Source organism: Castor canadensis, chromosome 14 (assembly GCF_047511655.1).
Source record: "Castor canadensis chromosome 14, mCasCan1.hap1v2, whole genome shotgun sequence".
In the NCBI taxonomy this organism is placed as follows: domain Eukaryota; kingdom Metazoa; phylum Chordata; class Mammalia; order Rodentia; family Castoridae; genus Castor; species Castor canadensis.
Window position 1 is genome coordinate 11,069,572 of NC_133399.1, and position 13,668 is coordinate 11,083,239.

The following is a 13,668-nucleotide window of genomic DNA, read 5'->3' on the forward strand; positions in this document are numbered from 1 at the left end:
GACTGTAGATCCCTTTCAGTAATATAGCCATTTTCACAGCATAAATTTTACCCTTCCATGAACATGGGGTAGGATCTTATCATTTTACTCTGTATTTTTTCATTTCTTCTTTTGTCAATGGTGGGCCTTGTGCTCAGGGCCTCATGATTTCTTGGCAGGTGCTTTGAACACTTGAGCCACTGCACCAACCTTGAGGTCAATGTATTTAATACAAACCCTTCTATGTGTACTCTGTCTCCTGTATAAGCTTTGGTAGATGACTTTCTTTCTTATCAAGGTGAGGTCATTCATGTGTTTGAAGGTCCAAATAAACCAAGGCTTTGTCACAGTGTTTACACACATAACTTTTCTCCCCAGTGTGATTTCTTTCATTTGTTTTGAAGTATCTGGATGAACCTAAGGCTTTTCCATGTTGCTTACATGCAAAGAGCTTCTCTCCTGGGTGACTTCTTTCATGTGTTTTGTGGTAACTGGAAGAACTAAAGGCTTTCCCACATTGCTTGCATACATAGGGTTTCTCTCCACTGTGAATTCTGTCGTCCTGGTCATCACTCAAATATAAGAAGACTTTCCCACATTGTTTACAAACATAGTGTTTTTCTCCACCATGAATTCATGTTTGTGAAGGCCATTCCAACAAAAGAAGGCTTTTCTGCAGTGCCTATATACAAAGTGTGTTTCTCCAATGTGAGTTCTTTCATGCCTTTTAATGAATCTGGAAGCAGTAAAGACTTTCCAACATTCTTTACATTTATATGGCATTTCTCAATATTCCTGATCCTCATATGGCTGGTGACCACTTTGAGTCCTGAAAGGCAGACTCAGGAATGAGTAGCAGATGAAGATTATTTTATACACACAGCTTTCACTTGGTTCCACTCCAGTATTTATATTATGGTTTATAATGATCTGAGGTACAACTGCAGACTTCTCCACACTGAATATCTTCTTGATGTTCACAGACTCTCCCTACCAATGATTTCTAGAAATAATGAGTTGCACATTACTAAGCTTTGATTTTCTTAAATGAATTATCAAAGAAGTAGTGGTTTTATGGCCAGTAAGAATTTTCAACATGTAAGATGCTTCCAGGACAGATATTATCAAACCAGTGATATAGTTATGGTTATCTTCCTAGGATTTGGCAAAAACTGTCTACTTTACCTATTAAAGTAGTTGGACTGGAGGTGTGGCTCAAGAGTACATTAAAACATCAGAAATTATCACTTGACTCATTATGTTGGTACTCACATTTACAAATAGGAAAACTTTGGATTGGGAATTTTTTTTTCAGTTCTGGAGCTTGAACTTAGGAACTCACACTTGCTAGGCAGGAGTGCTACCACCTTTTGAGTCATCCCAACAGCCCTTTTATGTGTTGGGTAATTTTGAGATAGGGTTTCTTGAACTATTTGACTGAGGATGGCTTTGAACTGTGATCTTCCTGATTTATACCTCCTGAGTAGCTAGAATAATGGTGTGAGGCACTGGTTTTGATAATACTGGGGTTTGAACTGAAGGCATACCTCCTGAAAATCAGGCACGTGATTCTGAAGGATAATGTTGTTTTACTCGTGTTATTGTTTTAACTATTGTTTTCACACAAGCATCAAAATGCCATGTGAGAAGTATGAATGGAGAGTAAGAGTGTGATGACCAAGATATGGAATGAATATTATGAAAGCACAGTGTCATGTGAAAATTTCTAAGTCTAGCTCTTCAGTACTGTCAGTACTTCCTCCTTGAAAAATACTTGTGATGTTTTAGGCATCTCTGAACTTTGATGATGATGTGTCAACTTCCCCCTGGAGGAGTGGGCTTTGCTGGATTCTTTACAACAGAAGCTGAACAGAGTTGTGATGGTAGAAAACTTCAATCAGCTGGGAGTGGTACAAGTGGTAGCACTCCTGCCTTGCAAGAGTGAGGTTCTGAGTTCAAACCCCAGTACTGCCAAAAAAAAAATAGCCAAAAAGAAATCTTCAGGAACCTGGCCTCTGTTTGTAAGCATGACTTCATTCTCTTACTAGTCAGTCAAGGAACAAGTCTCTCCTATTTTGCTCCATTATATGAAAAGGGAATATTCGAGTGAAAATACCAGGTATGATCATGTTATACCACGAACCTAACAAGAATCTAAGAACTGATTTTTAAAGCTATAATCATTTGTAATGATTTTATGGGTTTCCAGTTTGAAAAAATACATCAAAGGCCAGACAGTTGAAGACATGTACAAAACTCACAGGAGAAATCTAAGCTAATTTTCACTAACAAGACAATTAAATGTCCCTTAAGAATCAAAAAATTAGAAAAAAATTAAAACAAGAAAAACTTGCTAATAAGAAAGGTTCAAATTGATTTGATCTCAGAAACTTTTCTCCAAAAATGCATTCAGGCAGATCAACTATAATCAGAAAATCAAAAAATCCTAAATGTTCCAATAGTAGAAAAATCTGGAACACCAACATCATGCCACAAGCAACAATTGCTGATGGTTTAAGGAAGGAACTTTATTCCATGCCCAGATTATTTAAAGTGTATCAAATTTATGTTGAGACTTTGTAATTAAGGAGTATGTAAAAATGAATTTTGTGTTCAGATTTGGATCTATTATCAAGATATCTCATTATGTACCTGAAAGTATTTCAACATACAAATTCTTTTGATCCCAGCTGTCTTCAGGGTGAACCTCAACTACAATTACATGTGAAATAGCTAGTTAGTATCTAAAAAATACTGGGAACCATAATTTAAGATTCCCCATAACACCACCACTGCTTTGATGACATCAGTGCTTTTGCCATCTTGCAAAGCATACAGTTGGTTCACGTTGTAGAGTTCCAACAGGGCATAAACCAATTCTTCTCCTGGTAAGTCATTAAAAAACAAAGGCTTAGTAATGTCCTTTTCCTTATTTCCAGAAATCAAGCTGTAGAGAGACTGTGAACATAAAGAAGATGTTCAATGTCAAGACACCTTCAGCCATACTTTAGAGCACACTATGAATGACAAAACTCCTACTGGAGAAGAACCAAGTGAAAATCATCAGTCCTTCATCCGTAAATGTGCCATCAGAACTCACACTGGCCACAATCATGTGAGTGTGAGGAACATGGAGAAAAGTCATACAAATGTAAGGAATGTGGAAAAGCCTCCAGTTTTCCACGTTTTCAGAAAAATGATAGAACTAACAGTAGAGAGAGAAGCCACAAATATAAGCAATGTGGGATAGCCTTCAATTATTCCCTTTCCCCTCAAATACATGAAAGCTCTCACACTGAAGAGAAATCCTTTGTTTGCAAGCAATGCAGGAAAGTCTTTAGTTCTTCTGGTTACCTTACAATACATGAAAGGATTCACACTGGACAGAAGCCTTACATATGGAAGCAATGCTGGAAAGCCTTCTTTTGAGTAATGTTTGAAAACACATAGATGAATTCCCGGTGGGAAGAAACCCTTTTCATCTAGAGAATGCAAGAAAACCTTCCTGGGTTTTAGCTCCCTACAGAAACAAAATAACTTACACTGGGGCTGGCCAAGTGACTGAAGTGGTAGACCACCTGCCTAGCAAGCATGAAGCCGAGTTCAAGCCATAGTACCACCAAAAAAAAGTAGAGAAACCCTTTATAGGTAAGCAATGTGAAAAAATCTTTTATTTTTAATTAATCTTCAAAAAACTGAATGCACGCATAGCAGTGCATTGTATGTAAGAAATGTGTGAAAACCTTCAGTGATTCCAGTTCCCTTCACAAACACAAAATAACTCACAAAGGAGAGATGTCTTACAAGCAATGTGGAAAAGCCTTCTTTCTGTTGGGTGACATTAAAAGACATTCATGCACTCACAGTGGAGACAAACCCTTTGCATGTAAGCAATGTGGAAAAGCTTTCAACTGTTCCAGTTTCATCAATTCATGGAAGAACTCACACTTGAGGAAAACCTTGTGTCAACGATGCAGCAAAGGCTTCTATGCTCAAATCAATGCTGCACGACATGCATGAACTCACAGTGAAGAGAAAACACTCTTCTTCGAGGGACCTGCAAAGACAGGAACAATTACTGAGCAGAAATCCTACGTTTTGGTTTGAACATTAAATGTCTCTCACAGTCTCATGTCGAATGCTCCAGTCGGTGGCAGTATTTTGGCAGGTTTAGAAAGGTTAAGAAGTAGGGCTTCAGAGATCAAAGGAGGTCATGGCTCTGAGGACTTCGATTGCAAACTACAACACTGTGAACCTAAAAGAAATTCCCACGGACGCACGTGTAGGAGTTGCCTGTGACCGCCATCACTGCGCCTCTGGGGACACGCGGGGCCGGGCTGCCTGCAGGGCTCCGGGACGCAGAGGTGGCCGCTCACATCACAAAGGGGACGGATGCTGGTCCCGGCTCTGGCGCAGCCCCACCGTGGGGCCCGGAGCAGCGAGGACAAAGAGGCGCCAGCGGCAGAAGCGGACCCGCGTGCTAGGCTTCCTCAACCATCTCCATTTCTGGCTGGTCCTCCACTGCTTCTCTGAGACCCCGGCTGATACCTCACCATTTCCCGGTTTCCCGGAGTCCTCCCCTGGCTCCTGCAGTCACAAGGCACAGAGCCAAAGAAGCTGGGCCTCTTGGGCTGCTTTGGTCAATGGACACGGAACAAAACACACTGGAGCCTGAAAGGAAGTTGTTGCTATAGCCAGGGCAGTCTCTTCCATCCGGGTCCTCATTCCACCATGAACTAGCGCTCCTGATTGGCTACTGTTCCAAGTCCCTCCCCTCGTGAAGCCTGAGTGACAGAAGATGGAACCAAGCTACCTGGCTCTGCAGTATCCAAAGGACAGACGCCACTCGCTGCTCCCTGCTGTCCAGACCTCCTCTCCTTGGGCCAATCTGGCTCAGCCTCCAGTCTAACTGCATTTAGCTGAACCACTCCGGGCTTTCCAGACCAGGCACCTGCTTCTTACCATGCCTCGTGAACAACTTATGCCGTCATTTGAAATTAGTACTTTTATTACTTTTCTGGTGCTGGTGGAATGGTCAAGTGGTAGATCGCCTGCCTAACAAGCACAAGGCCAGAGTTCAAACCTCAGCACTGGAAAAACAAAATTCTGTGATTATAAACCAGCTGGGTACTAATTTGGCACTAGATGAGTGAATACACTTTTCTCTTGCTTGCTAGGAGGTGTTCATGTTACACTGCTTGGTATATATCCCTGGGAAAGGTAGAGCAGGATCTATAGCAGCATAGAAGTTTTACTTTTAGGTTTTTGAAGAGCCTCATCATTGTTAGGAAAAACGCCGCTCACAAACAAAGCTCACGAGAAAACTCACATCCATAGAGCAAAGTTTAATGGCAGGCCCAAACTGCCAGGCTGGAGGGGGGTTGGGGGGGGGAAGATGGCACAGCCCTGAGTCTGGGCAGTAGTGGCTTTTATAGAAGGGGGAGGGTAAGGAAGCTAGCTCATGCCCAGTAGTCTCTGGTAGAGGTGGGGCTGTCTTAGAGAGCAGGAATTTGTTTAAGGGCGGGGTTGCCATTTTAGCTGATTCACAAAATGGTGACATTATTGTTCTATCAATGATGATTTCCATAGTGGCTGCACTAATTTATATCCTACCCACAGTGTGAAAGGATTCAATTTTTCCCACATCCTTGCCAGCATTTCTTGTTACCTTGATCATCACCATTCTGATTGGAGAGAGATGGAATCTCAATGTCCTTTTGATTTGCATTTCATTTAGGGGTAAATTTGTTGATCATTTCTTCATGCCTTCCTTGACCATTTATGTCTCTTCATTTGAGGACTGTTTTCAGTTCATTTGCATATTTTAAAATGGATTATATGTCCTTTGTTGTTTAATTTTTGACTACCATATATAGTCTGGATATTAATTCCTTGTCAGATGAATACCTGAAAAAGATATTTAATCAGATGCAATCCCATTTGTCAATTCTTGCCCTTATTACCTGAGCTATTGGAGCCCTTTTCAAAAGTTGTTGCCTGTGCCCATACCTTCAAGGGTTTTTCCTGTGGTACTTTCAAAGTTTCCAATCTTCCATTAATTCCTTGAGGCACTTCTTTTGTCATTAAGTATATTTTACTAAAGACTATAGGATAACAAGGAAACACACAATGTCATATAAAACAACATGAATAACAACTCTTGGGTGCTATGCCTCCATTGTGTATTTTAAGACAAAAGAGACAACTTGCCCACATTTAATTGGGCCTGCTTTATCAAATCTCCTTTTTCCTCTACATCTTGGGGAACATCATCAGTTCTCTACACACCATTTTCCTCACTGTGCTTTATTTTGTTTTAAAATACCTCAGGTGTGTTTTTTATCTTATGTTGTCATGCTGGCATTTGAATTCAGAGCCTTGTGTTTCCTGGCAAGTTCACTCACTGCTTTGCCCACAGAGACACAAAACAATGACTTTTTTGTTTTTTGGTACTTGGGCTTGAACTCAGGGCCTACACCTTGAGCCACTGCACCAGCCCGTTTGTTGTGATGGGTTTTTTTGAGATAAGTTCTCAAGAATTATTTGCCTGGGTTAGCTTTGAAACATGATCCTCCTAATGTCTGCCTCCTGAGTAGCTAGGATTGCAGGCATTAGCCACTTTTGCCTGCTGAAAATGATTTTTTTAAATGAAAATACATCGTGCTGTGTGACTTGAATCTACAACAGACCAATATTTGCCATGTTTGTTGTGATATAACCTAGAAAATACACTATTATGTGTGCTAAATACTTGAGTTGTAAGGCAGAAAGCAAGATGATTTGGCATTCCATGGCTGGCAAGGAATCAGAACTGAATCAATCACTTGCATGAACAACTTGTGCAACTAAGGGAAGGGACAGTGCTGACACAAAGGATGGCCTCTCCTGTTTTTTTTCTATACGACATGAATGGTCATCTCAAGCTGGCCTGTTCTCTTTTCTTTTGTTTTTTTGTGTGTGCCTAATTTTTTAAAGTAGCACATTAACAATATAAGGGATTTCACTGGGATAATTTCATATACACCTACAGTGGCTTGAGGTACTTTGAACCCAGTTTGGTACTGGGTGATCTAGTCCCAAAATTCAATATATAATCAGTTTTCAAACACCATTTGTTGAAAAGACTATCTTTCTGCCATCTTCTTTCATGTTTTCCCTAAAGTAGATCATTTTAGGTTTTCCTTCTCTTGAACTGTATTCATTTCTTCCTTTACATACGTCCCTAGTACTGTGTTCTCTGAATTCTATGACTTTTGGCAAAATGTATGTTCCTTTTTTTTTGTATTCTCAGTGGTTTTTTTTTTCTAGCAGCAGTAGGGTTAACCTCAGAGTCTCATGCTTCCCAAGCTACCACTTGAGCTATTCCACCAGCATGTAACAAATTTCTCAGGTGGCATTTCTTTAACACGTGCATTATGAATAATTTTCTGCTTTAATCTCCAGTTGTTTGGAGGTTTTCCAACTGCTCAATTCCAGTTATGTTTTAGTATTGTCTGAGAGAATACTTTATGTGATTTCTATTCCTTTAGAGTTTTCAAGGTGTGTTTTGTAGCTCAGAGTGTGGTCTGTGTAGGTGAATGCGCACATGACCTTGAGAAGGATGTGTACTCTTTGGTTGTTGGATACGGTATTCTGCAATAGCAAATGAGTCCAGTTGATGGATAGTGCTGTTCATTTCCAGTACACCATTACTGCCTTTCTGTTTCATCTGACAGTGACTGATACATGTGCATTAAGATCAGCAAATACTGTTGTGCAACTGTAATGTTCAGTTCTGGGTGTTTTTCAGTCATATACTTTGATCCAAAATTATGTGGATAATTGTTAGGGATTGTTATGTCTTCTTGGAGAACTGCCTGCATTTTCATTATCCCATCCCTGTATTCCTTCTATTGTCATGAGCTTCTACTTGCTGATTGGGTTGGAATTACAGCTTCTCCAGGTTTGAACTAGTTTATCTCTGTGCATAACTTTATACATCATCTATTCTTGGCATTATTTTTATTTTAAAAGTATTTATATGCTACTCTAAATGTAATGAGGCTATAATTTAAGACTTGATATTTTGAAAAATGTATGCAGAATGGTGAAATTAGTTTCTTCTCCAGATACACTACTTCTCATACCTATAATTTCCTTGTGATTAGAGTACCTGCATTCTATCTGGGCATCAGTGGCTCACACCTGTCATACTAGCTTCTCAGGAGGCAGAGATCAGGAGGACCATGTTTAGAAGCCAGCCTGGGCACATATTCTGTATTGCTCATTAATGGCTTATATAAACAGTTTGGGAGGTGAGGATTTTATTTTTGCAGCAGGGGGTTTGAATCAGGGCCTCAGGCTTGCTAGGCAGGTGCTCTTACCACTTGAGTCACTCTACCAGCCCTTGTTTTGGGTGTTCTTGAGACAAGGTCTCTAATTTCCTGGGGTGGCTTCAAACAGTGATTTTTCCTGATCTTTTCCTCCTAAGTAAGTAGGACTTACAGGTGTGAGGCTCTGGCACTCAGCTTGCAACTGATATTTTCAATCCTTTGATTAGTATCTCTTCAACTCCTCATTTACACATAAAATCATTTTATGTGTAAAATGATTTCTCAAGAAAAGAACAGAGTTGGTTCTTTTTTTTTTCTAATCAACTGTATCACTGCTCTTTCATTGATGTGTTTAGATAACTCACATCTTGAGATAATTGACAACTGGCTAATATGATCTCTACTTCCATCCATGTTGTTGTAAATGACATCATTTCAATCTCTTCATTGTTTGTATATACTGCATTTTATTTTTAGATCCCTTTGCTGATTCCATAACTTGACTATTTTCAATACTGCTGCTATAAACATGGTTGTTTTGTTACATTCCTTTGCATATATGCTCAGGAAAGGTAGAGCAGGATTGCACAATAATATAATAGTTGTGTCTGTCACAAGAGGACAGATGAGGTTCTCCTACAACTTCGCAGGTCAACGAAGTATCTCAGGTCCTTGAGATCCACAAACATTGAAAAGCTTTTCAAGGTATCTCATAACAAGGAGTCTTGTAAGGTGGAAGTTTTAGCAAAGATTTATGTTAATATAATAGGATAAAGTATAGACAAGGGGAGGGAGAAAGAAAAAGAGAGAGAAACATTTCCTGTTTGTCACCCATGAAATGAGAACAAAGGTTCAAGATGGTGGTCCCCATATCCTAGTCTTATACTCAAGACCTGGAGGAATACATGTAGTCAAAGATAATAGGTCTGGGTGGTGATATGGGTTTTAAAATGGGGAAGGGTCTGTCCTGTCCCACCCAAATCACAGGGACAATAGGTATGTTTTAGAACTTCCCTTTGATTTCTTTCCACCCATCCAAGGATCCTTCCAGCTTCTTATAACATCTCAAAGATGACAGCAGAAGCAGGAAGCTCCTGTTTGTCTCCCTGTTCCTGTAACTTAGCATCTAAAAGGAAATGGGAGGGGACAAGCTGCTCTGGTTCTCCAGCCTTTACTTCCTGTTCCAGTGTCAGAATCTGCCCTTTAAATATTGATTAAAATACCACAGTTTTCCTGTCTCCTCATCCATCTATCCTACCTCAGTTGCAGTTTTCATTTTTTGAGGAAACTCTAGAGTGATTTCTATTGTAGTCCAGTAATTTCCATTCCCAGCAACATCACCTAATCCAAAATTCATAACGTAGAATTATGAGTGCCAGTGGCTTACACCTGTAATCCTAGCTACTCGGGATGGAGAGATGAGAAAGATCATGGTTCAAAGCCAGCCTGGGCAAATAGTTCATGAGACCCTACCTTGAGAAATACTTCACAAAAATAGGGTTGGTGAAGGCCCTGAGTTCAAGCTCCAATACTGCAAAAAGAAAAGAAAGAAAACAAAATAAACCCATCACACAAAAGAGCTAGGAGATTGACTCAAGATGTAGACCAAGTTCATGCCCCAGTACTGCCAAAAAAAAAAATCAAAATATAAAAACATCTAAAAAAAAACTCTCCTTAGTGATAAACACAAGGTAAAATGATAAGGAAAGTTCAAATATTCATCCTTTGGTCTCACCTTGGTGCAAATGGAAATGACATCATGGAGACACCCCAGAAGTGACATATAGTGTATTTATTCACCTGTGTGGTGATTCATTGATGTTTATGTTCTCACTTCATCTTCCTATAAAATAAATCATGTATTTCAATAATTCTCTTTGCCTTTTCAGACCTAAATACTCTATACACTCAGGTTCCAAACAAGAAAGTAATGAAAGAAATTCTGAAATGCTTAAGCAAACTGGTATGTCCTAGAAACAAATATTGGACAATGAAAATAAAGAGAAGAAGCCAGGCATTCAGCCAAATTTCCCAGTGAACTCACATTCAGAAGGTTAAACACATGCTAAGCTTAGGATGAGACACCACCCTTGCTCTTCAGTAAAGAATCAGACACTGCTAGATAGGAACTTTTTTTTTTCATTTTTCTTTTATTATTCATATGTGCATACAAGGCTTGGTTCATTTCTCCCCCCTGCCCCCACCCCCTCCCTTACCACCCACTCCACCCCCTCCCGCTCACCCCCCTCAATACCCAGCAGAAACTATTTTGCCCTTATCTCTAATTTTGTTGTAGAGAGAGTATAAGCAATAATAGGAAGGAACAAGGGGTTTTGCTGGTTGAGATAAGGATAGCTATACAGGGCATTGACTCACATTGATTTCCTGTGCGTGGGTGTTACCTTCTAGGTTAATTCTTTTTGATCTAACCTTTTCTCTAGTTCCTGGTCCCCTTTTCCTATTGGCCTCAGTTGCTTTAAGGTATCTGCTTTAGTTTCTCTGCGTTAAGGGCAACAAATGCTAGCTAGTTTTTTAGGTGTCTTACCTATCCTCACCCCTCCCTTGTGTGCTCTCGCTTTTATCATGTGCTCATAGTCCAATCCCCTTGTTGTGTTTGCCCTTGATCTAATGTCCACATATGAGGGAGAACATATGATTTTTGGTCTTTTGGGCCAGGCTAACCTCACTCAGAATGATGTTCTCCAATTCCATCCATTTACCAGCGAATGATAACATTTCATTCTTCTTCATGGCTGCATAAAATTCCATTGTGTATAGATACCACATTTTCTTAATCCATTCGTCAGTGCTGGGGCATCTTGGCTGTTTCCATAACTTGGCTATTGTGAATAGGGCCGCAATAAACATGGATGTGCAGGTGCCTCTGGAGTAACAGTCTTTTGGGTATATCCCCAAGAGTGGTATTGCTGGATCAAATGGTAGATCGATGTCCAGCTTTTTAAGTAGCCTCCAAATTTTTTTCCAGAGTGGTTGTACTAGTCTACATTCCCACCAACAATGTAAGAGGGTTCCTTTTTCCCCCGCATCCTCGCCAACACCTGTTGTTGGTGGTGTTGCTGATGATGGCTATTCTAACAGGGGTGAGGTGGAATCTTAGTGTGGTTTTAATTTGCATTTCCTTTATTGCTAGAGATGGTGAGCATTTTTTCATGTGTTTTCTGGCCATTTGAATTTCTTCTTTTGAGAAAGATCTGTTTAGTTCACTTGCCCATTTCTTTATTGGTTCATTAGTTTTGGGAGAATTTAGTTTTTTAAGTTCCCTGTATATTCTGGTTATCAGTCCTTTGTCTGATGTACAATTGGCAAATATTTTCTCCCACTCTGTGGGTGTTCTCTTCAGTTTAGAGACCATTTCTTTTGATGAACAGAAGCTTTTTAGTTTTATGAGGTCCCATTTATCTATGCTATCTCTTAGTTGCTGTGCTGCTGGGGTTTCATTGAGAAAGTTCTTACCTATACCTACTAACTCCAGAGTATTTCCTACTCTTTCTTGTATCAACTTAAGAGTTTGGGGTCTGATATTAAGATCCTTGATCCATTTTGAGTTAATCTTGGTATAGGGTGATATACATGGATCTAGTTTCAGTTTTTTGCAGACTGCTAACCAGTTTTCCCAGCAGTTTTTGTTGAAGAGGCTGCTATTTCTCCATCGTATATTTTTAGCTCCTTTGTCAAAGATAAGTTGCTCATAGTTGTGTGGCTTCATATCTGGATCCTCTATTCTGTTCCACTGGTCTTCATGTCTGTTTTTGTGCCAGTACCATGCTGTTTTTATTGTTATTGCTTTGTAATATAGTTTGAAGTCAGGTATTGTGATACCTCCTGCATTGTTCTTTTGACTGAGTATTGCCTTGGCTATTCGTGGCCTCTTGTGTTTCCATATAAATTTCACAGTAGATTTTTCAATCTCTTTAATGAATGTCATTGGAATTTTGATGGGAATTGCATTAAACATGTAGATTACTTTGGGGAGTATCGACATTTTTACTATGTTGATTCTACCAATCCATGAGCATGGGAGATCTCTCCACTTTCTATAGTCTTCCTCAATCTCTTTCTTCAGAAGTGTATAGTTTTCCTTGTAGAGGTCTTTTACATCTTTTGTTAGGTTTACACCTAGGTATTTGATTTTTTGAGGCTATTGTAAATGGAATTGTTTTCATACATTCTTTTTCCGTTTGCTCATTGTTAGTGTATAGAAATGCTAATGATTTTTCTATGTTGACTTTATATCCTGCTACCTTGCTATAGCTATTGATGATGTCTAGAAGCTTCTGAGTAGAGTTTTTTGGGTCTTTAAGGTATAGGATCATGTCGTCTGCAAATAGGGATATTTTGACAGTTTCTTTACCTATTTGTATTCCTTTTATTCCTTCTTCTTGCCTAATTGCTCTGGCTAGGAATTCCAGTACTATGTTGAATAGGAGTGGAGATAGTGGGCATCCTTGTCTGGTTCCTGATTTTAGAAGGAATGGTTTTAATTTTTCTCTGTTAAGTATAATGCTGGCTGTAGGTTTGTCATATATAGCTTTTATAATGTTGAGGAACTTTCCTTCTATTCCTAGTTTTCTTAGAGCTTTTATCATGAAATGATGTTGGATCTTATCAAAGGCTTTTTCTGCATCTATTGAGATGATCAAGTGGTTTTTGTCTTTGCTTCTGTTAATGTGGTTTATTACGTTTATTGATTTTCGTATGTTGAACCACCCCTGCATCCCTGGGATGAAGCCTACCTGGTCGTGGTGAATAATCTTTTTGATGTGTTGCTGAATTCGATTTGCCATTATTTTGTTGAGGATTTTTGCATCAATGTTCATTAAGGAGATTGGCCTATAGTTCTCCTTTTTGGAGGTGTCTTTGCCTGGTTTTGGGATAAGTGTAATACTGGCTGCATAAAATGTGTTTGGCAGTTTTCCTTCCCTTTCTATTTCATGGAACAGTTTAAGGAGGGTTGGTATCAGTTCTTCTTTAAAGGTCTGATAGAATTCAGCAGAGAATCCATCAGGTCCTGGACTTTTCTTTTTGGGGAGACTCTTAGTGCTGCTTCAATTTTATTTTGTGTTATAGGTCTATTCAGGTGATTAATTTCCTCTTGGTTCAGTTTTGGATGATCATATGTATCTAGAAATCTGTCCATTTCTTTTAGATTTTCGAATTTATTTGAATATAGGTTCTCAAAGTAGTCTCTGATGATTTCCTGGACTTCCATGGTGTTTGTTGTTATCTCCCCTTTTGCATTCCTAATTCTACTAATTTGGGTTTTTTCTCTCCTCATTTTAGTCAGGTTTGCCAGGGGTCTATCGATCTTGTTTATTTTTTCAAAGAACCAACTTTTTGTTTCATTAATTCTTTGTAT